Genomic DNA, 25,437 nt, shown 5'->3' with positions numbered 1-25,437 from the left:
TGTATTTAAAAAGTATAAGTATTTACATATGTTTCATCATTGTATACTGAAATCAAATAGTTATACAAAAGAAGAAGACAAGACATAAATAGCTCCATCTTCTCAAAAGCTCGGGGTGTACCTGTCTACTGGTTCCCTGAGAATACAAGTAATTTGAAAAGAGAGTATCAACAAAAAGTTGAGTGAGTGCATAAGTATTTATGTTTTGAAAGAATGTTTTCTGTTTCTTGAATATGTAAACTATTTCCAGAAAATCCTATATTTTCTGTTGTATATGAAAAGTAGTTTTAGTTACATAAAACTGTTCTAATTGTAAACCAATGTTCTGTATTTGTAATCCTTTTGTAAACTTGTATCTGAGAGTGTGCCTGGTTTCATCAATTGTTATTGTAAACTGTAATGTAATACTGTAAACTATATCTTGTAAACTAGTACTTTGAAAATGTACTTTAGTTTGGTTAATTATACACTAACGTATTGTTAATATCTTTAATGAGTTATTATAACCATACTGACTAGATGGCCTGACCCAACGCTATGAATGCACTGAAAGCTGTTGATAACAATTTGTCACTCATAGGCGTATATGCCTGACTGTAGCTAGCAGTCCGAGTGCGGGGTTGTCAATCCCAATATAGATCTATACACACATTGTTTCGATCCCCTGCTGGAGATTCTGGTTATAATGTCAGGACTTTAACTATGTTGTTTAAATGAATTAAACAACCTGTACTACTTGACTCATAAAAGCATATAACCGTTACTTGTATAATAGTTATGAAAACCCAATCATTCTGAAATAAATGATTGATAGTATGTTCTTCAATTAGTATCCTTAACATGTATCTGAAAGAATGTATACCCTTGAATAGTTTTGAATCAAACCTTTGTTCTTGTAAAACAATGTACTCTAGTATACTTGAATCGTGAATTAATGTTCCATGAATCATAAATTATACCTATTATAATTTATATGTACTTTCTGATTTGATAACGAGTATTCATGAATGTAACCCCTTGCTCAACATGTTACAAAGGGTAATTGAACTTAATGAACTAACTTTTATACTTGTATACATATAAAAATATATATAAGTAAAATTTAAATGACACTTGGACAAATAACTGATACTTGTAATCCCACATCCAAACAAGGAAAAGGAACCAAAGTGGGTTATCAGTCCTAAGCCTTTTAAGTCTTATTTATATAAATATAAATATATATATATATATATATATATATATATATATATATACTAGTATGATTTTTGGGAGAAATATAAGTTTATAAAAACATTTAAAAGAAGTTTGATATTTTGAAATCCATTTTGGTGACTTGATGTCGTTTTGAAACAATCATTGAAAACCATTTGATTTGATGATAACTGAAATCCATTTGATAGGATATTTGAAATCACTTGTTTATAACACAAAATCTTTGTGATTGACTTGTATTTCCCCCCACCCCTTAAAATAGTAAAAACTATGAAAATACGGGGGTATGAACTCACCTGTTGTAAATTATTCAAATGTAAGATCGGCGTAGGATGCTAAGTGTCAAGTGAAGTCTTGAACACAACGGATCCTATTAAGCATATAACGATACATATATGGATATAATTAGTGTATATAACAACTTATTATGCTAGGAAACCACTTTAGGGACTAGCAAACACTTGAATTTAAGTGTTACAATCACATGTGATTATACTAAAGGGGTTTACAGCCACTTAAGGGAGTGTACGGCCATGATGTGTACGACACATGTAGTGTACGACCATGGATGTTCTTCATAGGGTTCACGGCCGAGGGGTTTACAGTCCGAAGTCGGCAAGTCGTTTACGGCCGAAGCCTCGTTTACGGCTGCGAGGAGTTTACGGTCCGAAGAGTGTACGACCGTAAAGTCTTTGCGACCCGAAGTGTTTGCGGTCCGAAGCGAAGGAATAAGATCCGAAGTTCCTCAGTTTTTAAGCCCTTTCTTTCTAAATTCAACTATGGATATTTTAAGGATTTTAGCAAATAAAGGTTATTACTATACTCCAAATAAAATCCCAAACAATAAGAAGGACTTTAGTTGACCTTTGTTTGACTTTGGTTGACTAGATTTGACTTTACAAACAAAAAATAACGGGATGTTACATTATCCCCCCGTTAGAGAGAATTTCGTCCCGAAATTAGAGTTTAAGCAAATAAGCAATTACAACAATTAAGCAAATACGTGAAGATATTTCAATTTCATTTGATCCTCACGCTCCCAAGTGAATTCAGGTCCCCGCTTGGCATTCCAGCGAACCTTCACTATAGGAATACGACTTTGCTTTGTTTGCTTGACCTCTCGGTCCATGATTTCTACTAGTTCTTCCACAAAGTTGAGGCTCTCGTCGATATCGATTTCGTCGAGTGGAATAACAAGAGTCTCGTCGGACAGACACTTTTTCAAGTTCGAGACGTGGAAAACAGGATGTATGTTACTTAGTTCTTGGGGTAGTTGGAGTTTGTAAGCTACTGGAGTGATTCTAGCGAGAATCTAAAATGGTCCTATGTACCTTGGATTCAACTTGTCACGCTTTCCAAAGCGTATCGTGCCCTTCCAGGGTGAGACCTTCAACATGACACGGTCACCAACCTGGAACTCCAAAGGTTTTCTTCTTTTGTCAGCGTAGCTTTTCTGTCTATCTCTGGAAGCTTTAAGTCGCTCCCAGATTTGCACGATTTTCTCCGTGGTTTCGCAAATGATTTCCGGACCAGTGAGAGCACCGTCAGTAACTTGACTTCTAGCTAGTTGCGTGTCACCCACTTCAGCCCAACACAGAGGTGATCTGCACTTGCGGCCATAGAGAGCTTCGAAAGGAGCAGCCTTTATGCTAGTGTGATAACTATTATTGTAAAAGAATTTGACAAGGGGAAAATGAGTATCCCATGCCTTACCAAAGTCTATCATGCAAGCTCGCAACATATCTTCTAAAGTTTGAATCGTCCTCTCACTTTGTCCGTCAGTTTGTGGATGGTAGGCTGTACTCATGTCCGGCCTAGTTCCCAAAGATTTTTGTAAAGACTGCCAGAAACGAGAAGTGAATCTACTATCTCGGTCAGAAATAATAGATATTGGCACACCATGTAGTCTAACGATTTGTTTGAGGTAAGTTCTTGTTAGCTTCTCCATCTTGTCTGTCTCTTTGATTGGTAAGAAGTTGTCACACCCCAAAACCAAGAACGGCGGAAACGTTCTGGGGCGGAGGACGTCATTTACAGTATCACAACAATGAATAGTAGTAAACAAGCAACAACATCATCCATTGTATTAATCATATAATTTTAATACAAGTATGTCTTGCCAAATTTAATAGACACCAAAATATAATTCAAAATGAAAGATGAGTCTTGAACGAGCTCCATCTTCTCAAAACCTGGCTCCGGTACCTGTCAACTAGTGACCTGAGAATACAAGTTATTTTGAAAGCGAGTATCAGGTTTAAAGCTGGTGAGATCATAAGTATATTAATGTCTGTATTTGTACGAAAGTATTTGTAAGATGTTTTGTAAGATGTTTTGTAAGATGTTTTGAACTCTCCTAGAAAACCCTATGTTTCCTACTAAAAGTAGCCTTCTACCAAGGCACCTAGTGTCTGTGTGTGTCTTTTGTAAGAGCATGTATTTTCCCAAATCTGACTATCATTAACCAAAAATATAGATTTTACGTTACAGTGCATTGTGTGAATGTTCACAAAGTGAATGTAATGGGAAAATGAAATAGTACTGTAGTGTTGTATTAAGTAACAACTATTGTACTAACTACCTTAAACCAATTATTATTTAAAGTACCATGTGATCGGCCTGTACCCTGCTACCGACTCATAGAAAAATGACGATGTAAGACGTCGTAAGAAATGACGTTTGGCACCCGTAGACTTGCAAGTCCCACTGTAGCGAGCAGCAAGGTGTAGGATAGTCAATCCAGTATAGATCTATATACAAACTCATATGCTCTCCACTTAAGGAGATTCTGGATACAAAACAGGTCATGATAGGTAGTGCCATGCCCCTGTTAAGTGGCTCACATAACTGTAAGTAATGTATATGTATATGTATATGTATGTGCTAGCTGTATTGTGTGTTCTTTCTCTGTCTAGCCTGTATGTTTTGTTTCTCATAACTGTGTATTATGTTTGTTTTGTCATCACTATGTATTATGTTTGTTTCTCATCACTATGTATTATGTTTGTTTCTCATCACTATGTATTATGTTTGTTTCTCATCACTATGTATTATGTTTGTTTCTCATCACTATGTATTATGTTTGTTTCTCATCACTATGTATTATTCATGAATGAACTGACTCATTGTATGTTTTATTATGCTAGTAATAGGATCTTCCTAAACTATACCTATTATAGTTTACTAGTAATGTTGTTTGTGTATATGAACATGTTTGTATGCCTTTGTTACCCAAAGATTTTGAATGGAAAGAAGGAACTTTTATATCTATATACATATACATAATATATAACTAGGATTCAAACGACCTTCGGACAAATAACCGATACCCTAATTCCACAACCAAACGAGGAACAAGAGGTAGGGTGAGTTATCAGTTCTAAGTCCTTTCAATCCTACTTATATAACTATATCTATAAAGATATACATTTAACAAAATATAAGTGTAAAAGATTTGAAGTAAAAGTAATTGACATGTAAAAGAGTTTAAGTAAAGTATTTGATATGCAAAAGAGTTTGATAAAACCGTTTGAAAAGTAGTTTGTTGAAAACACAGTTTGAAAAGTAAGAAATCCACTAGTTTGGTAGTCATTGATCACATGTGATTGATATAATGACTATAAGAATTTAACTTGTATTCCCCCCCATAAAAACATTTAAAAACATTTAAAAGGTTAATTAAGGGGTATGAACTCACCTGTAGTGAGTGGTTTGGATGAACGGAATGTATAGGATGCTAGGTGTCAAGTGAAGACTTGTACACACACGATGATCCTAGTTAACATATAATACCACATATATGTATCCAATTAGTCTTTAAACAACTAATTAACAAAGTTAAGACATCCTAGGGCATGTAAAACACCTTATTTAAGTGCTATAAGTCCTAAGGATTGCATCTAAGTGTTGTAGGACATTGCTATTGAGTTTAGGGTTCAAGGGAACCCTTTATTTGAGTTTACGGTTTTGTGACCATAACTAATTGAGTTTATGGTCGTAAACCCATGAGTTTACGGCCGTAAACTCATGTTTCTTTGACCCTCTTGTGTTTTGAAGCCTTAAAGATCACAAGAAGCATTCCTACTTCATGTTTAAGCCTTAGGAAGAGATTAGGGCACCATTTCACCCCTTTTAGGAGTTTATGGTCCTTCGACCATTTCTCTTTGGGTTTACGGCCGTAAACCCAAATGGTTTATGGTCTTTTGATGTTTTCAAGTACTAAGCACATCAAGGAAGGGATCTAGGCTACTTTCCAAGGCTTAGAAGGGACTAGGGCACACTTTGGCACCCTTTTTGGGGTTTACGGTCCAAGAACATCTTGGACCGTAAACACCTTTGATCCTTGGTTTCTTGGGTGTTTTCTTGATGTTTAGAAGTGTAACAAGCTCTATAATACTCAAGGATAGAAGTACTTACTAGGTAGAAGCTTGAAAAGGTGCTAAAAGTCCAAGAATACTAGTGTGTGTTCTTGGTGTTCTTGGTGAAACTTGAAGATCTACACTTTTGGAATGATTTCACGGATGGAATCATGTTAGATCACTAGATTAAGGTATATATCAACTTATTCGGGTAAGAAACACTTACAAGTTGAAGATCTTGAAGAAATGTTGGATGATACTTGAGAGAGAATTGAGATTTGGATCTTGAAAATGTGAAAAATGGTAAAATATGACTAAGTGTCATATTTATACCCCCTTTTAGGGTTTACGGCCGTAAACACCTTTGTTTAGGCCGTAAACTCCAAACTCTTGGAGTTTTGGAATAATATTGTTGCATAATAAACCCTAGGGCATCCTCTCTCCTGTTATCTCCTGAAGTACTAATCTTAAAATACTCAAACTTATTCCAAAAAGCTTGAAAATTAGCAGAAACAGTTTTGACTCCTATTGAAGTGAATGGTTGTACAGAATAGAAATTTCGGGTTGTCACATCATCCCCCCGTTAGAAGGAATTTCTTCCCGAAATTAGAATTTAAGCAATAAGTAGTTACAAATAACTAAGTAAAAAGACGAGGATATTTCAGTTTCATCTGATCCTCTCGCTCCCAAGTGAATTCAGGTCCTCGCTTGGCGTTCCAGCGAACCTTCACTATCAGGATACGACTTTGTTTCGTTTGCTTGACCTCCCGGTCCTTGATCTCTACAAGTTCTTCCACGAATTTGAGGCTCTCGTTGATCTCGATCTCGTCGAATGGGATTATAAGAGTCTCGTCGGACAGTCACTTTTTCAAGTTCGAGACGTGGAAAGTAGAATGTACGTTATTGAGCTCGCGCGGTAAGTTAAGTTCTTGTAAGCTTCTCCATCTTGTCTGTTTCTTTGGTAGGCAGGAAGTGTGCGGACTTGTTCAATCTATCGACGATGACCCATATGGTATCAAGTCCACCCGTTGTCTTGGGCAACTTGGTTAAGAAATCCATAGTGATCCGCTCTCACTTCCATTCCGGTATCTCCGGCTGTTGTAGTGGTCCTGAGGGTTTCTGGTATTCGACCTCGACCTTGACGCAGGTAGGACATTTACTCACGAAGGTAGTATCTATGCTTTTATGATAGGCCACTATATATATCTTATCTGATCCTGACGTAGATGCTTACTATGCTCTTCCTTACTACGAGAGTAGATAAGTTTGTCATCTAAGAAGACGATGACTACTGATCCAAGTAAGGATGACATACCCTATTCATTAACTTCATGAATACTTCGGGCGTATTAGTCAATCTGAATGGTACTACTACAAACCCGTTGCGTCCGTAACGAGTTCGGAAGGCTGTCCTCTTGACGAATAAGACTGAATCTCCCCAGGGTGAGAAGCTTGGTCTTATAAAGCCCTTGCTGAGCGGTTCGTTAAGTTTACAGGACAGTCCTTGCATCTCTGCAGGTTTTAGGCGATAGGGCGATTTGGCTACTGGGGTAGCCCCTGGAACTAAGTCAATTCTGAACTCGACTTGACGTTGTGGAGGTAATCCTAGGGGTTTTCTGTTCTATCTGGATCTATTAACTCGATCGGTGAGAAGGGCATTTGATTGGATTCTAAGTTTATCCGCATGGCAGTACCATCACTCGTAGTCTTGGGCAGTCTCCGTCCTAAAGTTTATATCAAAAGTCATATTTGGTTCATCAATCACAGTTTCGTGTATACGAGTCGTATATAATTAAGACTGAAAAGGCAGTCGAATAAATAATTCTTCTTCAAGCCCACATCCAAACAAGGAAAAGAAGTTGAAGCGGAATTACCAATTCTAAGACTGTAGAACCTTGATTATATACCACCCTTGCGTATACCTTCTTCAACGATAGATCAACCATATGGGTCTTCGGGTTGACCTAGGCGTACTGTACGAGTGGTACTCCGAGGGAGTTTTGCTGAAGTGTCTTTGGGAAGGATACGAGACATAAGGTACTCTCTGCATGAGTACCTCGGAGTTCTGGAATGATGGCTTCGCTAGAAAGGCGATTTCGGAGAAAAGAATCTATGCATGAAACTAGCATTGCGGAGATCAAATTTACTCAAGTTAAACGTTAATGTCAGACTACTCGGAATAAAAGGCGTTAGACTGGATAACAAAAGTGTTTCAAAACATCACAGTGCAACTTCTACAGAGTTTGAGTATTTTAGATTTATCTATAAGACTACTGCTGCGAACAGGGTATACTACAAAAGCAAGTATACGCAGCACGAGAGTCCCTTGACTGACGGGGTCTCGCCAAAAAGATAAGACTCGAGTTGCACTAGTTTTTAACAGTTTATAAGTCTACTATTACGAAACGCCCTAGTATTTCAACGTGGGTCAGGAGTAGTCTCTCCTGCGGCTGTGATCCTTAGTATCTTCCCGTCTGCACCGGAGTTCTTTGTTATTGGACAATCCTTCTTGAGATGTCCTATCTCACCACATAAATGAAACATCTGGCTAGCACCCGCATCGGTGGTGGAAATGATGTGTCGGGTCAGGGTTATGTAGACACGGTCGCTTTCGCTGCTCCTCCTTTTCGAACAATTCTTCTTAAGGTGTCCGATTTCACCGGCCCCATAGCAAGCCTGGCTGACTCCGATGTCAGGGACTGGAGTGATGGGTCGTGCCGGTGCTCCACAGTTACGAGCATGGTGCCCTATTTTGTGGCAATTGCAACATTGGATTTCATGGCAAGCCCCATTATGATGAAAGCTACACTTGTCACACCTCGGAAGCTTTCCCTCGTATGGTCTGATCGGTACTGGGATGGCAGGGGTTGCCACTTGTTGCTGTTGTATGGCAAGTCTTTGGGATCGCTTGCGTTCCTTTTGGGCTTGGCGCTTTCGTTTTCTTTTCTCGGTTTTACTGCTTTGCAAGCCTATGACCGTTATCATTTGTTGGTTTCCCGGATTGATACAACGATTGGATTCGTCCACCCCTTTGTCAGCCTTGCTTGCGTTGTTAGAGCTGAGGTTTGCAAGGACAGCTGCCACGGCAGCTGATACCGCGGCTTGGAAAGTAGTGGCGTCGATGTGAAGGATAGGGGTTTCGTTGCTCGGCTTGTTATTTCTGGGTGACGACATGATTCTGTTATGGAAAGGAAAATGAGTTTGTGAGTGATTATGGTTGAACCTAGATGCATTTCGACTATTCATATAAATAGTAGGAGTAAGTTCTCGGGGGGTTTTGACCTACATCCTTATGATGCAGTCCTAGTAACGAGTAGAAGTAAGTTCCTAGAATGGTTATAAGACGATTGCTATCCAACCTTTGACAAGGATTGGAAGGAATCCTTGAGCTAATTCACCATAACTCATTAATTCGACGAAGTGAGGGTTTAGATAGGATTCTAACGATAGCAAAACGAAAGTATCTGAACAGGGATTGGCACAGAATTTAGTCGACTGACAATATCATTGATATATAAAATGTAATATATTTGGGAAAAATGACCTTGGAGTAGGTCTTACATCAGATCCGAAGTAGCAAAAGTTTTGACGGCATATTGGCCTAACTAGAAAGCCCTTACAGTACAAAGTTAGTTACATAGAAGACTATTCTTTCTACCCGGGAGAGAAGGTAGAATATCCCATACCGGGGAGAGAAGGTAGAATATCCCATACCGGGGATGATTATCCCTTGGGTGAACCCTCAGTTCAGCCAGCCGACGCTCCATATCAAGTAAGTATCTTTCGTACACCCCTTGGCGTACTCGGAGCTCTATGACTTCAGCTCGAGTTTCAGCTAGCTCTTGCTACAGGGTCTCATGGTCTACTCTAGATCTGTCACGAGCATCTTCCAGACGAATGGTGCGGAGGGTATGCATTCTCGCATTGGTGACAACTTATGTGATTTGATGGAGAGCTGTCCTGCCTTGAATCTCATTTCGGGCCACTCTGCGGACCAGGATTGGTAAGATTCTGTCTGCTGAGCCCCCTTCGCTCAGGTCATAAAAGCTTCGGTCTCCATTAAATGGCATGGGCTGATCTTGCCCTTGGCTCCATGTTTCCAAGCTTTCCACCCACAGAGGCGTCGGGCCTTGAAAAGCGGACGAGGGTTAGGATTTGGGACAAGAGCCATCGGGGGTAGGTTCTCAACTTCAGGCTCGGAGTCAGAACCATCTGCAAAGCCTTCAGCTTGGTGACCATCCATAGGGATTGGGTGATCATTTTCTGGCTCTGCTTCAAACCCTCCATCATTACCTTGGTTAGGGAAGTACAAGTTGCCGTGGGGATGGAATCCAGCCATGTTATCTACGCGAGAAAAGGGATATAAGAATCTAGCACATAAGTAGTTTATAGTAACACACAAAATACTCCTATAGTATTTTAGGTTTATGTTCTATTGTTCTCGTTGTGGTATTGTGGGTAAGTTTTTAGACTTGTTGCAACCACACAACCACACTTAGGCACATGCTAGTCAACCCTCGGATAATATAGTTGATCAGACTATATCTTCCCAATTTTGACTATATGTCTCTAAGCCTACTTGTGCTGCCTAACAATCGTAATACTTTTGTTCTGTCCTAGTGACACTGATTTTAGTATGAATGTAGGCATGTATACTTAATTAAATATTTTATTATTTAAAAGTATAAACTCTTTATCAGAGTATTTTAATTCCTATTGTATTTATAGTCTGTATATCTTTTATGGGTTGATATACTCAATTCACTATAAACAATGCTCTGATACCAATCTGTCACACCCCAAAACCAAGAACAACAGAAACGTTCTGGGGCGGAGGACGTCATGTACAGTATCACAACAATGAATAGTAGTAAACAAACAACAACATCATCCATTGCATTAATCATATAATTTTAATACAAGTATGTCTTGCCAAATTTAATAGACACCAAAATATAATTCAAAACGAAAGATGAGTCTTGAACGAGCTCCATCTTCTCAAAACCTGGCTCCAGTACCTGTCTACTAGTGACCTGAGAATACAAGTTATTTTGAAAGCGAGTATCAGCTTTAAAGCTACTGAGATCATAAGTATATTAATATCTGTATTTGTACGAAAGTATTTGTAAGATGTTTTGTAAGATGTTTTGTATGATGTTTTGAACTCTCCTAGAAAACCCTATGTTTCCTACTAACAGTAGCCTTCTACCAAGGCATCTAGTGTCTGTGTGTGTGTCTCTTGTAAGAGCATGTATTTTCCCAAATCTGACTATCATTAACCAAAAATATAGTTTTTACATTACAGTGCATTGTGTGAATGTTCACAAAGTGAATGTAATGGGAAAATGAAATAGTACTGTAGTGTTGTATTAAGTAACTACTGTTGTACTAACTACCTTAAACCAATTATTATTTAAAGTACCATGTGATCGGCCTGTACCCTGCTACCGACTCATAGAAAAATGATGATGTAAGACGTCGTAAGAAATGACGTTTGGCACCCGTAGACTTGCAAGTCCCACTGTAGTGAGCAACAAGGTGTAGGATAGTCAATCCAGTATAGATCTATATACAAACTCATACGCTCTCCACTTAAGGAGATTCTGGATACAAAACGGGTCATGACAGGTAGTGCGATGCCCCCGTTAAATGGCTCACATAACTGTAAGTAATGTATATGTATTTGTATATGTATGTGCTAGCTGTATTGTGTGTTCTTTCTCTGTCTAGCCTGTATGTTTTGTTTCTCATACCTATGTATTATGTTTGTTTCTCATCACTATGTATTATCTTTGTTTCTCATCACTATGTATTATGTTTGTTTCTCATCACTATGTATTATGTTTGTTTCTCATCACTATGTATTATGTTTGTTTCTCATCACTATGTATTATTCATGAATGAACTGACTCATTGTATGATTCATTGTGCTAGTAATAGTATCTTCCTAAACTATACCTATTATAGTTTACTAGTAATGTTGTTTGTGTATATGAACATGTTTGTATGCCTTTGTTACCCAAAGGTTTCAAATGGAAAGAAGGAAATTTTATATCTATATACATATACATAATATATAACTAGGATTCAAACGACCTTCAGAAAAATAACCGATACCCTAAGTCCACAACCAAACGAGGAACAGGAGGTAGGGTGAGTTATCAGTTCTAAGTCCTTTCAATCCTACTTATATAACTATATCTATAAAGATATACATTTAACAAAATATAAGTGTAAAAGATTTGAATTAAAAGTATTTGACATGTAAAAGAGTTTAAGTAAAGTATTTGATATGCAAAAGAGTTTGATAAAACCGTTTGAAAAGTAGTTTGTTGAAAACACAGTTTGAAAAGTAAGAAATCCACTAGTTTGGTAGTCATTAATCACATGTGATTGATATAATGACTATAAGAATTTAACTTGTATTCCCCCCCATAAAAACATATAAAAACATTTAAAAGGTTAATTAAGGGGTATGAACTCACCTGTAGTGAGTGGTTTGGATGAACGAAATGTATAGGATGCTAGGTGTCAAGTGAAGACTTGTACACACACGATGATCCTAGTTAACATATAATATCACATATATGTATCCAATTAGTCTTTAAACAACTAATTAACAAAGTTAAGACATTCTAGGGCATGTAAAACACCTTATTTAAGTGCTATAAGTCCTAAGGATTGCATCTAAGTGTTGTAGGACATTGCTATTGAGTTTAGGGTTCAAGGGAACCCTTTATTTGAGTTTACAGTTTTGTGACCATAACTAATTGAGTTTACGGTCGTAAACCCATGACTTTACGGCCATAAACTCATGTTTCTTTGACCCTCTTGTGTTTTGAAGCCTTAAAGATCACAAGAAGCATTCCTACTTCATGTTTAAGCCTTAGGAAGAGATTAGGGCACCATTTCACTCCTTTTAGGAGTTTACGGTCCTTGGACCATTTCTCTTTGGGTTTACGGCCGTAAACCCAAATGGTTTATGGTCTTTTGATGTTTTCAAGTACTAAGCACATCAAGGAAGGGATCTAGGCTAGTTTCCAAAGCTTAGAAGGGACTAGGGCACATTTTGGCACCCTTTTTGGGGTTTGCGGTCCAAGAACATCTTGGACCGTAAACACCTTTGATCCTTGGTTTCTTCGGTGTTTTCTTGATGTTTAGAAGTGTAACAAGCTCTATAATACTCTAGGATATAAGTACTTACTAGGTAGAAGCTTGAAAAGGTGCTAAAAGTCCAAGAACACTAGTGTGTGTTCTTGGTGAAACTTGAAGATCTACACTTTTGGAATGATTTCACGGATGGAATCATGTTAGATCACTAGATTAAGGTATATATCAACTTATTCGGGTAAGAAACACTTACAAGTTGAAGATCTTGAAGAAATGTTGGATGATACTTGAGAGAGAATTGAGATTTGGATCTTGAAAATGTGAAAAATGGTAAAATATGACTAAGTGTCATATTTATACCCCCTTTTAGGGTTTACGGCCGTAAACACCTTTGTTTAGGCCGTAAACTCCAAACTCTTGGAGTTTTGGAATAATATTGTTGCACAATAAACCCTAGGGCATCCTCTCTCATGTTATCTCCTGAAGTACTAATCTTCAAATACTCAAACTTATTCCAAAAAGCTTGAAAATTAGCAGAAACAGTTTTGACTCCTATTGAAGTGAATATTTGTACAGAATAGAAATTTTGGGTTGTCACAGAAGTGCGCGAATTTGGTTAATCTATCTATGATTACCCAAATAGTATCATAACCACCCGAAGCCTTGGGTAACTTGGTTATGAAATCCATTGTAATCCGCTCCCACTTCCATTCAGGGATTTCAGGTTGTTGCAATAAACCTTAAGGTTTCTGGTATTCTACCTTGACTTTGGCACAAGTAAGGCACTTGCCCACAAAGGTAGCAATTTCGGCCTTCATGTTTGGCCACCGTATAGTTTCTTGAGGTCTAGGTACATCTTGTCTGAACCTGGATGAATGGAGTATCGGGTTTTGTGTGCTTCATTCATGACCACGTCTCTGTAACCACCGGACTTTGGTGTCCAGATCCGGTTCATGAAACAATAGACTCCATCACCCCTGACTTTGAAGTTTTTATCCATTCCTCTCAAGGTTTCACCTGCCATGTTTTCAGGTTGTAAGGCCTCGAGTTAAGCCTCTCAGATCCGTGTGGACAAATGTGAATGGATTGTCATGGTCAACGACTTTACTCGGCGTCCCGAGTATTCTTTTCTGCTAAGGGAGTCAGCTACTACGTAAGCTTTACCAGGGTGATAAAGAATCTCACAATCGTAGTCGTTCAGTAGCTCCACCCATCGTCGTTGTCTCATGTTCAGTTCTTTCTGATCGAAGATGTGATGAAGACTTTTATGGTCCGTGAATACTGTGCATTTCGTGCCATATAAGTAATGTCTCCAGATCTTCAGAGAAAATAGTACTGCTCCTAGTTCAAGGTCATGTGTTGTATAGTTGACTTCATGTATCTTTAGCTGTCTTGAGGCATAGGATATAACCTTTCCTCTTTGCATAAGAACACATCCAATCCCTTGATTAGAAGCATCACAGTACACTATGAAATCCTTTGTCCCTTCAGGAAGAGACAGGATTGGTGCACTACACGAAGCTCGTTTCAGCGTTTGGAATGTTGTTTCTTGTTTTTCTCCCCAACTAAAAGTTACACCCTTTTGCGTCAGGGTGGTAAGAGGTTTAGCTATTTGAGAGAAATTCTGGATGAATCTGCGATAATATCCAGCAAGACCTAAGAATTGACGAATTTTTGTAGGTGTTTTGGGTGCTGACCAGTTTTCAATTGCCTTAATTTTGGAAGGGTCGACGTGTATTCCTTCTAAACTGACCACGTGACCTAGGAATTCAACCTTCCTGATCCAAAATTCACACTTTGAAAACTTCGCATAGAGTTTCTCTGACCTAAGAGTTTACAATACTTGACGAAGATGTTGGCCATGTTCCTCTTCACTTCTTGAGTAGATAAGGATATCGTCAATGAAGACTATAACGAATTTGTCCAGGAATGGACGACACACTCTGTTCATTAGATCCATGAACACAACAAGTGCATTCGTCGATCCAAATGACATCACTACGAATTCATAATGACCATAACGAGTTCTGAACGCGGTTTTGGGAATGTCATTCTCCAAAATCCGTAACTAGTGATACCTTGATCTTAAGTCTATTTTGGAGAAGTAGTTCGCACCTTAAGTTGGTCTTACAGATCGTCAATGCGAGGCAGAGGGTATCAATTCTTAATGGTAAGTTTATTTGGCTTGCGGTAGTCTGTGCACATACGGAATGATCCATCCTTATTCTTCACGAACAAGACCGGTGCTCCCCAGGGTGAGAAGCTTGGTCTTATGAAACCTTTGCTAAGGAGTTCGTTAAGCTGGCTGGATAATTCCTGCATTTCAGAAGGTGCAAGACGATAGGGAGATTTGGCTACAGGGGTAGCCCCTGGAGTTAAGTCGATTTGGAATTCGACTTGTCGTTCGGGAGGCACTCCTGGAAGATCATCGCGAAAAACGTCGGGAAAGTTGCAGACCTCAGGAATGCTCGCTATGTCTTTCACTTCTTGCTTTTTGTCTACCACGTGAGCTAAGAAAGCACAGTACTCTTTACGAAGGTACTTCTGTGCCTTGATGCAAGAAATGATCTGGAGGTTCATTCCGGGTTTATCGCCGTAAATAACAAGAGTTTCGTTAGTTGGCAAGTTCAAACGAATGGCTCTTTCATAGCATAGGATGTCAGCATGGTTAGGACACAACCAATCCATACCTATTATGACGTCGAAACTTTTGATAGAGACCGGCATAAGGTCTATTGGGAACGAAAAGTTATTCAAGGTAAGAGTACATCCTATGTATATATCGTTGGTGGATTCGGATTTCCCGTTAGCCATTTTGACTATGAATGTTTCTTTTAATGGTTGGGAGTTTTGATTTAGCAAGTGTTTGAAATTATGACCCACAAAGCTCTTCTCAGCACCACAATCAAATAGAATGCATGCATAAGTGTTGTTGAGAAGAAATGTACCCGTGACCACTGCGGGATTTGCCACTACTTCTTCATGACCCAAGGCTAAAATTCTCCCAACTCCACCAGCATTTCCAGCTTTAGGACAATCTTTCTTGAAATTCCCCACTTCACCACATTGGTAGCACGCTTGACCTACTCCAGCAGCAGGTACTTAGTTATGTGGTTGGGGTGGTGCTCTACAGAATCGGGCAGTATGCCCTTTTCTGTTGCAGTTACGAAATTGTATTTCCCGACAATTCCTATTATAGTGGTAATTGCACTTGTTGCACTTGGGGAGATTACCAGCATAAGGCTTGGCTGGTGCAGGGTTAATAGGAACAGCAGCAGGTACAATAGCAGCATTGACTGTAACTAGTTGTTGCTTCTTTGAGGAATCCTATGAAAACTTGACCTTCCTCTTGTTCCTACCCTTCTTCTTGTTGTTGTTGTTGTCATTGTTGTTGTTGCTGTTGTTTCCCTTCGGTTGTTCTGGTACAACAACCACTAAGTGTTGATGGGCTCCGTGGTCGATAAGAGATTGTGCCAGCTCTTTGGCACTGTCAAAAGTAACAGGCCTCAAAGCTAAAACACTTGACTGAATTTGGGGTGACAGACCCCAAATATATCTCTCAATCTTCTTGCTCTCCAGAGCAACCATATCCGGGCACAGAATTGCCAGATCACAGAATCTACTAGTATAGGTTGATATGTCAGATCCAACCATCGTAAGACCCCAAAGTTCCTGTTCGAGTTTCTGAATTTCCCCTCGTGGACAGTATTCCCGCATTAACATGGCTTTGAAGTTCTCCCAACTTATCGAATTAGCCACTACCAGAGTAAGTGACTTAACATGGCCATTCCACCATGTTAAAGCTCTTTCCGAAAAAGTACAAGCAACGAATTTGATCTTGCTGCTCTCTGGATAGGAGTAGATTTCAAAAATTGCTTCTGTCTTTTCTATCCACTGTCTTAATGCCATAACTCCTCCAGTTCCATTAAAGGTCCTGGGTTTGGCATTGGATAAATATTTATAAGTGCACTCTCGTGAGTGCCCATGACTCTCGCCATGGTTAGAAGGATTTGTACCAGCTCCCGACCCACTAGCACCAGGAGTATTGATATGAGACATGGCAGAAGCTACAGCCGCCATGACCGCCACTTGGAACATAGCGGGGTCGAACTGAGGATTTGGTGGCGGAGGTGGCACCGACGCTTCATTAATAGTGTTACGTCTTGGATTTCTACGAGGAGGCATCTTTTTCTATAAAAGTCAAAAGATATAAAGATGGTAAGATATTAAGAGTGAATATGAATTTTTATATCTATGAACTAAAACATATAGTTCAACATGAATCTTGTAATGAATTGGAAATAGAAGTCTACGACAAGTACAACTTGTAACAGAATGATATGAAATTGAATGGTTATTTTTCAAAGACTATGAAAATGCATGTCGATTAAATTGGCATATTGAGTACATAAAGTATGGAAAACTGGACCCTAAACAAGTCTACAATACACCAAATTCTGGGAAAATATCGACATCATACAGACCTACCGAAAATAAAATTTTCGTGGTCTTACTGAAAAACATGAAAAATAACGCTAGAACCTATCCATAGACTTAACTACAACCAAAAGAGTGAATAGGATACGAGTAGAGCATCTTCTACTGGCGACGGGTATCATTTGAACGTAACCTCAGCTCAGCAGCTGAAGCTCCACAGCAAGCAGATGTCTTTCATAAACTGTCAGACGTGCTCGGAGTTCTATGACTTCAACTCGAGTTTCAACTAATTCTTGCAGCAGAAACTCATTGTCCCTCGTAGCTCTCTCGCGAGCATATTCAAGACGAAGAATGCGGACTGTATTAACTCCCGCATTGGCATCCACTTCCCTGATTCGGTTGATGGCTATCCTATCCTGAATTTCATTTCGAGTAACCCTGCAGACTAGAATTGGCAGGACTCTGTCTGCTGAGCCTCCTTCGCTCAGGTTGTAAAAGCTTCTGTCTCCGTTGTATGGCATGGGTTGACCCTGCTCTTGACTTCATGTTTCCAAACTTTCCACCCACAGAGGCGTTGGGCCTTGGAAAGCCGGATGAGGGTTAGGATTTTGGGCTACTGGTGGTGGATTATAGGCTTCTAATTCGAAATCATTGTCTTCAGGAAAATTTTCTGCAAAATCATCATCTATGGGAATTTCGTGATTTTCTTCTGGTTCTGCATCTTGTTCTTGACCGGGGAAGTACGGGTCTCCTGATAAGTGAAATCTAGCCATTGTTATCTAAGCGAGAATAGGGATAAGAGATATAGAATATAGTTAGTAACCATTGATCAAGTATATAAGTTTCTACAAAAGAGACCTACAGTTAACAAATAATGTATTCAGTATGACCTGTTCTAGGTATTACTATAACTATAAAGTGTATACTAATTATATATAACTTGGGTATAATCGACCTTTGATTAAATGACCCGGCTCTAAATCCAGAACCAAACAAGGAACAGGAAACGAAGCTAGATCACATATTCTAAGTCTATACAACTTTAATTATATATAATTGTAATATACCCTTAATATTTATAGTTCTACCCTTAATTGTTCTATTGTTTTCACATGTTTGTTTTTAGAATGTAGTGCCTAAAATACCCCTATAGTATTTTAATCTTTATGTTCTGTTCTAGAGTTTTTCTGAATATGTATGGTTGGTAAGTTTTAGACATGCCAGAACACCGCTATCACTCCCAAACACATGTTGGTCATATCTCAAATCAATATAGTTGATCAGGCTATATTAATCCCATATATGATTACATAACGGCCTAGGTTTGACTGTAATGTTCAACATCCAAATACTTTTAAGTTCTTATGATTATGATACTGTACTTGTAAGTTTGAGTGTTAGTCTACTTCTTGTAAAAATACTTCAATTTTTAAAAGTATACTTGTAGTTAGAGCTCTTAGCCCCAAATGTATTTATAATTTGTATATATTTTATGGATTGATATACTGAGTTCACTATAAACAATGCTTTGATACCAATCTGTCACACCCCCAAACCAGACGGCGAAAACGTCCGGGGGTGGAGGACTTCATTTGTAGTATCACAACACATGCATTATATTAATCAGAATACAAACAACCACTGTATTTAAAAAGTATAAGTATTTACATATGTTTCATCATTGTATACTGAAATCAAATAGTTATACAAAAGAAGAAGACAAGACATAAATAGCTCCATCTTCTCAAAAGCTCGGGGTGTACCTGTCTACTGGTTCCCTGAGAATACAAGTAATTTGAAAAGAGAGTATCAACAAAAAGTTGAGTGAGTGCATAAGTATTTATGTTTTGAAAGAATGTTTTCTGTTTCTTGAATATGTAAACTGTTTCCAGAAAATCCTATATTTTCTGCTGTATATGAAAAGTAGTTTTAGTTACATAAAACTCTTCTAATTGTAAACCAATGTTTTGTATTTGTAGTCCTTTTGTAAACTTGTATCTGAGAGTGTGTCTGGTTTCATCAACTGTTATTGTAAACTGTAATGTAATACTGTAAACTGTATCTTGTAAACTAGTACTTTGAAAATGTATTTTAGTTTGGTTAATTATACACTAACGTATTGTTAATATCTTTAATGAGTTATTATAACCATACTGACTAGATGGCCTGACCTGACGCTATGATTGAGCTGAAAGCTGTTGATAACAATTTGTCACTCATAAGCGTATATGCCTGACTGTAGCTAGCAGTCCGAGTGCGGGGTTGTCAATCCCAATATAGATCTATACACACATTGTTTCGATCCCCTGCTGGAGATTCTGGTTATAATGTCAGGACTTTAACTATGTTGTTTAAATGAATTAAACAACCTGTACTACTTGACTCATAAAAGCATATAAACGTTACTTGTATAATAGTTATGAAAATCCAATCATTCTGAAATAAATGATTGATAGTATGTTCTTGAATTAGTATCCTTAACATGTATCTGAAAGAATGTATACCCTTGAATAGTTTTGAATCAAACCTTTGCCATTTTAAAACAATGTACTCTAGTATACTTGAATCGTGAATTAATGTTCTATGAATCATAAATTATACCTATTATAATTTATATATACTTTCTGATTTGATAACGAGTATTCATCAATGTAACCCCTTGCTCAACATGTTACAAAGGGTAATTGAACTTAATGAACTAACTTTTATACTTGTATACATATACAAATATATATAAGTAAAATTTAAATGACACTCGGACAAATAACTGAGACTTGTAATCCCACATCCAAACAAGGAAAAGGAACCAAAGTGGGTTATCAGTCCTAAGCCTTTAAATCTTATTTATATATATATATATATATATATATATATATATATATATATATATATATATATATATATATATATATATATATATATATATATATATATATATATACTAGTATGATTTTTGGGAGAAATATAAGTTTATAAAAACATTTAAAAGAATTTTGATATTTTGAAATCCATTTTGGTGACTTGATGTCGTTTTGAAACAATCATTGAAAACCATTTGATTTGATGATAACTGAAATCCATTTGATAGGATATTTGAAATCACTTGTTTATAACACAAAAACTTTGTGTTAGACTTGTATTCCCCCTCCTTAAAATAGTAAAAACTATGAAAATACGGGGGTATGAACTCACTTGTTGTAAGTTATTCAAATGTAAGATCGGCGTAGAATGCTAAGTGTCAAGTGAAGTCTTGAACACAACGGATCCTATTAAGCATATAACGATACATTTCTGGATATAATTAGTGTATATCACAACTAATTATGATAGGAAACCACTTTAGGGACTAGGAAACACTTGAATTTAAGTGTTACAAGCACATGTGATTGTACTAAAGGGGTTTACGGCCACTTAAAGGAGTGTACGGCCATGATGTGTACGGCCCATGTAGTGTACGGCCATGGATGTTCTTCATAGGAGTTTACGGTCAAGGGAGATGCTCATGGCCGTAAACTCTTATTGTTCTTGGAAATGGTTGTTTTCAAGGGCGTAAGTTAAGAGCTTCTATAGGATAACTAGCATATGGAAGAATACTTACGTTTTGAAGCTTGAATGAGGTGTTCACGGTTTAAAGATCTAGTGTGTGTTCTTGGTGTTCTTGAAGATCTAAGAAAAAGAGATGATTTCATGGATGAAATCATAGGGTTTCACTAGATTAAGCAAGGTATCAACTAATAAAATAGGAGAAACACTTACTTATTTGAAGATCAAGGTGTAAATCTTGATGATAGTTTAGAGAGAATTGGATTTCTTGAGGTAAAAGTGTGAGAAATGGTGAAAAATGAAGGAAATCTATATATATGTGCGAGGGTTCAGGGCCGAGGGGTTTACGGTCCGAAGTCGGCAAGTCGTTTACGGCCGAAGCCTCGTTTACGGCTACGAGGAGTTTACGGTCCGAAGAGTGTACGACAGTAAACTCTTTGCGGCCCGAAGTGTTTGCGGTCCGAAGCGAAGGAATAAGATGCGAAGTTCCTCATTTTTTAAGCCCTTTCCTTCTAAATTCAACTATGGATATTTTAAGGATTTTAGCAAATAAAGTTTATTACTATAATCCAAATAAAAACCCAAACAATAAGAAGGACTTTAGTTGACCTTTGTTTGACTTTGGTTGACTAGAGTTGACTTTACAAACAGAAAATATCGGGATGTTACATTTAAATAGGGTGCAAACCCTAAAAATTTAGGGTTTCATGTTCAGCCTTCAACTCATTGAGTTAGGACCTTCCAATTCGTTGAGTAAACCTAAAAGATACGCGGCTGGAATGCTCTCTACACGACGAGTTGGTGTTGGATTAGGTGTCTAAGCCCATAACTATAATTGGTATGTACTTGACCCGATAATAGCATGGTCCATTTCGGGTTGCCTTCACCGGAACAATTTGATAGATGAATATTTGAGAAAGCGGTTATTTGGGATTTATTAATATGTTATAAGTATAATATATTAATTGATAAATCATATTATTTAATTAGTATTGATCAAAAATTAATTAAATTAATTTAGTGATCAAAAGAGACTAATTAAATTGATACATATGAATTGGGCTAATGATCCATGATTGATTTGTGATGCGATAAGCTCATGGGTTAGTCCATGAAGTGTTAGTCCAAATCAAGTGTTGGATCATAAGCTTAAGTGTATGAATTATGGTTACACATGCCTCTTGGAATTCTACACTATATATATATGTAACTTTAAGCCTAAAATCGTGTCCACTTGCATTACAAGTGGAAGAATCCGATTTTGAGTCTCCTAAACCTCTCTCATATCCATCTAGTTATTTATTGGTGTTTGTGACTTGTTTGAGGCACAACACTTGGGGTTCTAAGTTCTCTTAAGGCCAAAGTTTTACTAGCTACATCAAAAGGTAATCTTATAACTTGTTTTATGATTCATATATCAAATTTTGTATGCTAGTTTAGGCTTCATGCTTTGGAAACCAATATTGCCTGTATAATTAGAGATAACTTAGATCCAAAGCATTAGGGTTGTACGTACACCATAGGAATGTTAGAGTACATAAAACCCAACAGTGGTATCAGAGCTAGGTTGTTTTCTATTATATTGATGCAATTGTGTAATTTTCAAAGCTGAAAAAACTGCTTTTCTGGATTCTGCCAGGGCCAACTCGACGAGTCCATCATGGAACTCGACGAGTTGGATCATATGATGATTAACTCGACGAGTCCATAATGGGACTCGACGAGTTGGAACATCAGATGGCAAAATTTTTGAATTTTTGGCCTGTTTTGGATTAGGATCAATACCACAAACTGTTTTGGTTCATAAAATTCGATTTTACTGATATGGCAATGTTTATCCCCATCCAATAACATAATCATTGTTAAATTTTAAGATAATTACTTGATTTTGTGAAAAACTAATAATTTGTAAATTTTGAAATTATATGAATAATATTAGGTCAATTGGTAAATGATAAATTATATGATAATATTATTAGTTAAATTGATCTAAATGTTTCTTGAAGAGTTTCATAGCTTGTCCTCAAGTTATGGAGCTTGGAAAGTCTCTTTTATGTAACATAAATTCTAAAACTAAAGAGGTTTTGAAGAGTTTCAAAACTTGCCCTCAAGTTTTGGAATTTGAAAAATCTCATTTATGAAACTTCAATTCCAAACCCTAGATTTTTAAAAGTTTAAAATTCAACCCTATACTATTATAATATTAAAGTTTAATACTTATATATATATATATATATATATATATATATATATATATATATATATATATATATAACTCAAGTCAGTCTTACCGTTAGTAGGCCTCATTCACGAAGCTAGTCTATAAGGGGTGTTTAAGGAAGCGACCTATAATATGACCGCCATTGGGTATCTACTCTTACCCACCGCACTCTTGACTAGTGGAGGGTCGTTAGCCGAACGGGTAGGATACGACATTAATCCTCATTAATAAGTATAATGATAGTATAAATTAACTAAACTTTTATAAATTCCCAATCTTAGTTACTTTAGGAAAAATGTGAAAATGGTGCTATTCCATGGAAATTTCACTTTGCACCTTGCTAAGTCGTTAGTGGAGCATGTGTGGTTAACCGACACACTAATTTGGGACTAATAAGGGTGGCAAAGGGTAGTTTGATGTTAATCATGGATCAATAGAGCGTGTGTGGTTAACCGGCACATTGATCAAGTGATATGTACATTAAGAGTACCAAGAACATTTGTATTGTTATCCACACCTTGTTTGTGATCCTCGGTATCCCAGTCACAAAGTTGAATGGAATAATCGAGATTCAAACATGCCATTGAAAAGTTCAATGAATCTCAATAGAATCTAGGAATTTCAATTCATTTAAAACCTAAATCTTCTTTTTCGTTTTTCATGGTGGAAATTGGTAAATCGTAATTTATCTACCTTCAAATATTTTACAATTGGTTTACGACATCCCTCTTCCGAATTGTAGAATATTGTGTTGGGTCCTAGCCTTAATATTTCATTTTGGGTGTTATATTAAGGATCCTCATCTAATCTAAACCTTGTCTTTCTTTTCAGATGTCTACTTCAAACAATGCTTCAAACCCAATCCCTTCCGGCTCTTTCTCCTGCATGAACCTATATGGGAGAGTCATCTTTGATGGATTGAACTTCAATGATTGGATTCGAAACATCTGCATGGCTATTCTCTACGAGGACAAAGAATATGTCCTCGATAAAGAGCTAAAGGAGATTGATGAAAACACTGCTACTTTCGAACAGATTGCTGAGTATAAGACTCATGAGTGGGACGCGACAAAGGTGTCGTGTATTATGATTGCTACCATGACTGCTGAGCTTCAGAAGTCCTATGGGGACTTTTGGCCTTATGAAATGCACCAAGATTTGATGGAAAGGTACCATCAAAGTGCTCGCCAGGAAAGGTATGAAATCATTGCCTCCATTGTTACCACGAAAATGAAGGATGGAGAGTCTATCACGGCCCACTTGCAAAAGATGCAAAGGTTTGTGGACCGCTTGCTGAAATTGAATGTCAACTTCGATGAAGACTTGGCCATTGACATTATTCTACACTCTTTTCCTTCTTGTTATGATTAGTTTCGTATGACTTATCATATGAACAAGGAGGAGGTCACTTTAAGAAAGCTTCAAGGTCTTTTGAGAACTGCTGAAAGCAGTTTGAAAGGAAAATCTGTTGTACCGACTCCTACTGCTACTGCCCCTGTCTTGGCAATTGAACATGGGAAGGGAAAGAAGAGGAAAGCTTCCTCAAAGATCCACAAGGTAAACTCCCATGTTGGACCCTCTTCTATTGGGTCCACAAGTGGTTCTGCTACCCCCTCCTCAAATCCAAAGGAAGCAGAGTGCTTCCATTGTCATGAAAAAGGACACTGGAAACGAAGTTGCCCTAAATACTTGCAGGACATAAAGGATGGGAAGATCAAGCCCTCCTTTGCAGGTATTTATACTATTTTGTCTAATAACTCATCACATGCTAATTCTTGGGTCCTTGATACCGGATGTGGTTTTCACATTTGTTTTGATTTGCAGGGTCTAAAAGAAGTAGGGATGTGGAGCACGGGAAGATGAACTTGATCATGGAGAATAGGAAAAAGTTGCCTGTCACCAAGATTAGAGTTTATTCTTTATTGCTTAGTAGTGGGTTAAATTTATATTTGAATAATTGTTGCTACTCGTCTGATATGGCGAGAAATATTATTTCCTTTCATGGTTTGTATGAACAAGGTTTTACTTTTTCATTTGATAATGAGATTGGTAGTATTAATGCTTATTATAATGGTAAATTTTATTTTGAAGCGTTTCCTTGTAATGGTATATATGAAATTGTGATGGTTGTAGATAACTTAGGAAATAATGTGTTGCATATTGATTCATCCAATGGTTTGGATAAAGCATGCTTATGGCATTGTCGTCTTAGACATGTCAACAAGAAGTGCATAGCCCAACTCCAAAAGGATGGAGTATTGGAGTCATTTGACTTAAAGTCGGATGACACATGTGAGTCTTGTTTGCTTGGAAAGATGACCAAGTCACCCTTCACTGGTTCGTGTGCAAGGGGTGACGGTTTGTTGGATCTCATACACACAGATGTGTGTGGACCTTTCAGATCCACCACAATGGATGCTAACCGCTTCTATGTGAATTTTACTAATGATTATAGCAGATATGGGTATACCTACTTAATCAAGCATAAGTCAGAAACCTTTGTAAGTTCAAAGAGTTTAAACAAGAAGTGGAGAATCAATTGGGCAGGAAGAT

Source organism: Lactuca virosa, chromosome 8 (genome assembly GCF_052849685.1).
Source record: "Lactuca virosa cultivar CGN04683 chromosome 8, Lactuca_virosa_CGN04683_v6, whole genome shotgun sequence".
Taxonomy (NCBI): domain Eukaryota; kingdom Viridiplantae; phylum Streptophyta; class Magnoliopsida; order Asterales; family Asteraceae; genus Lactuca; species Lactuca virosa.
This window is presented reverse-complemented; position numbering follows the sequence as displayed.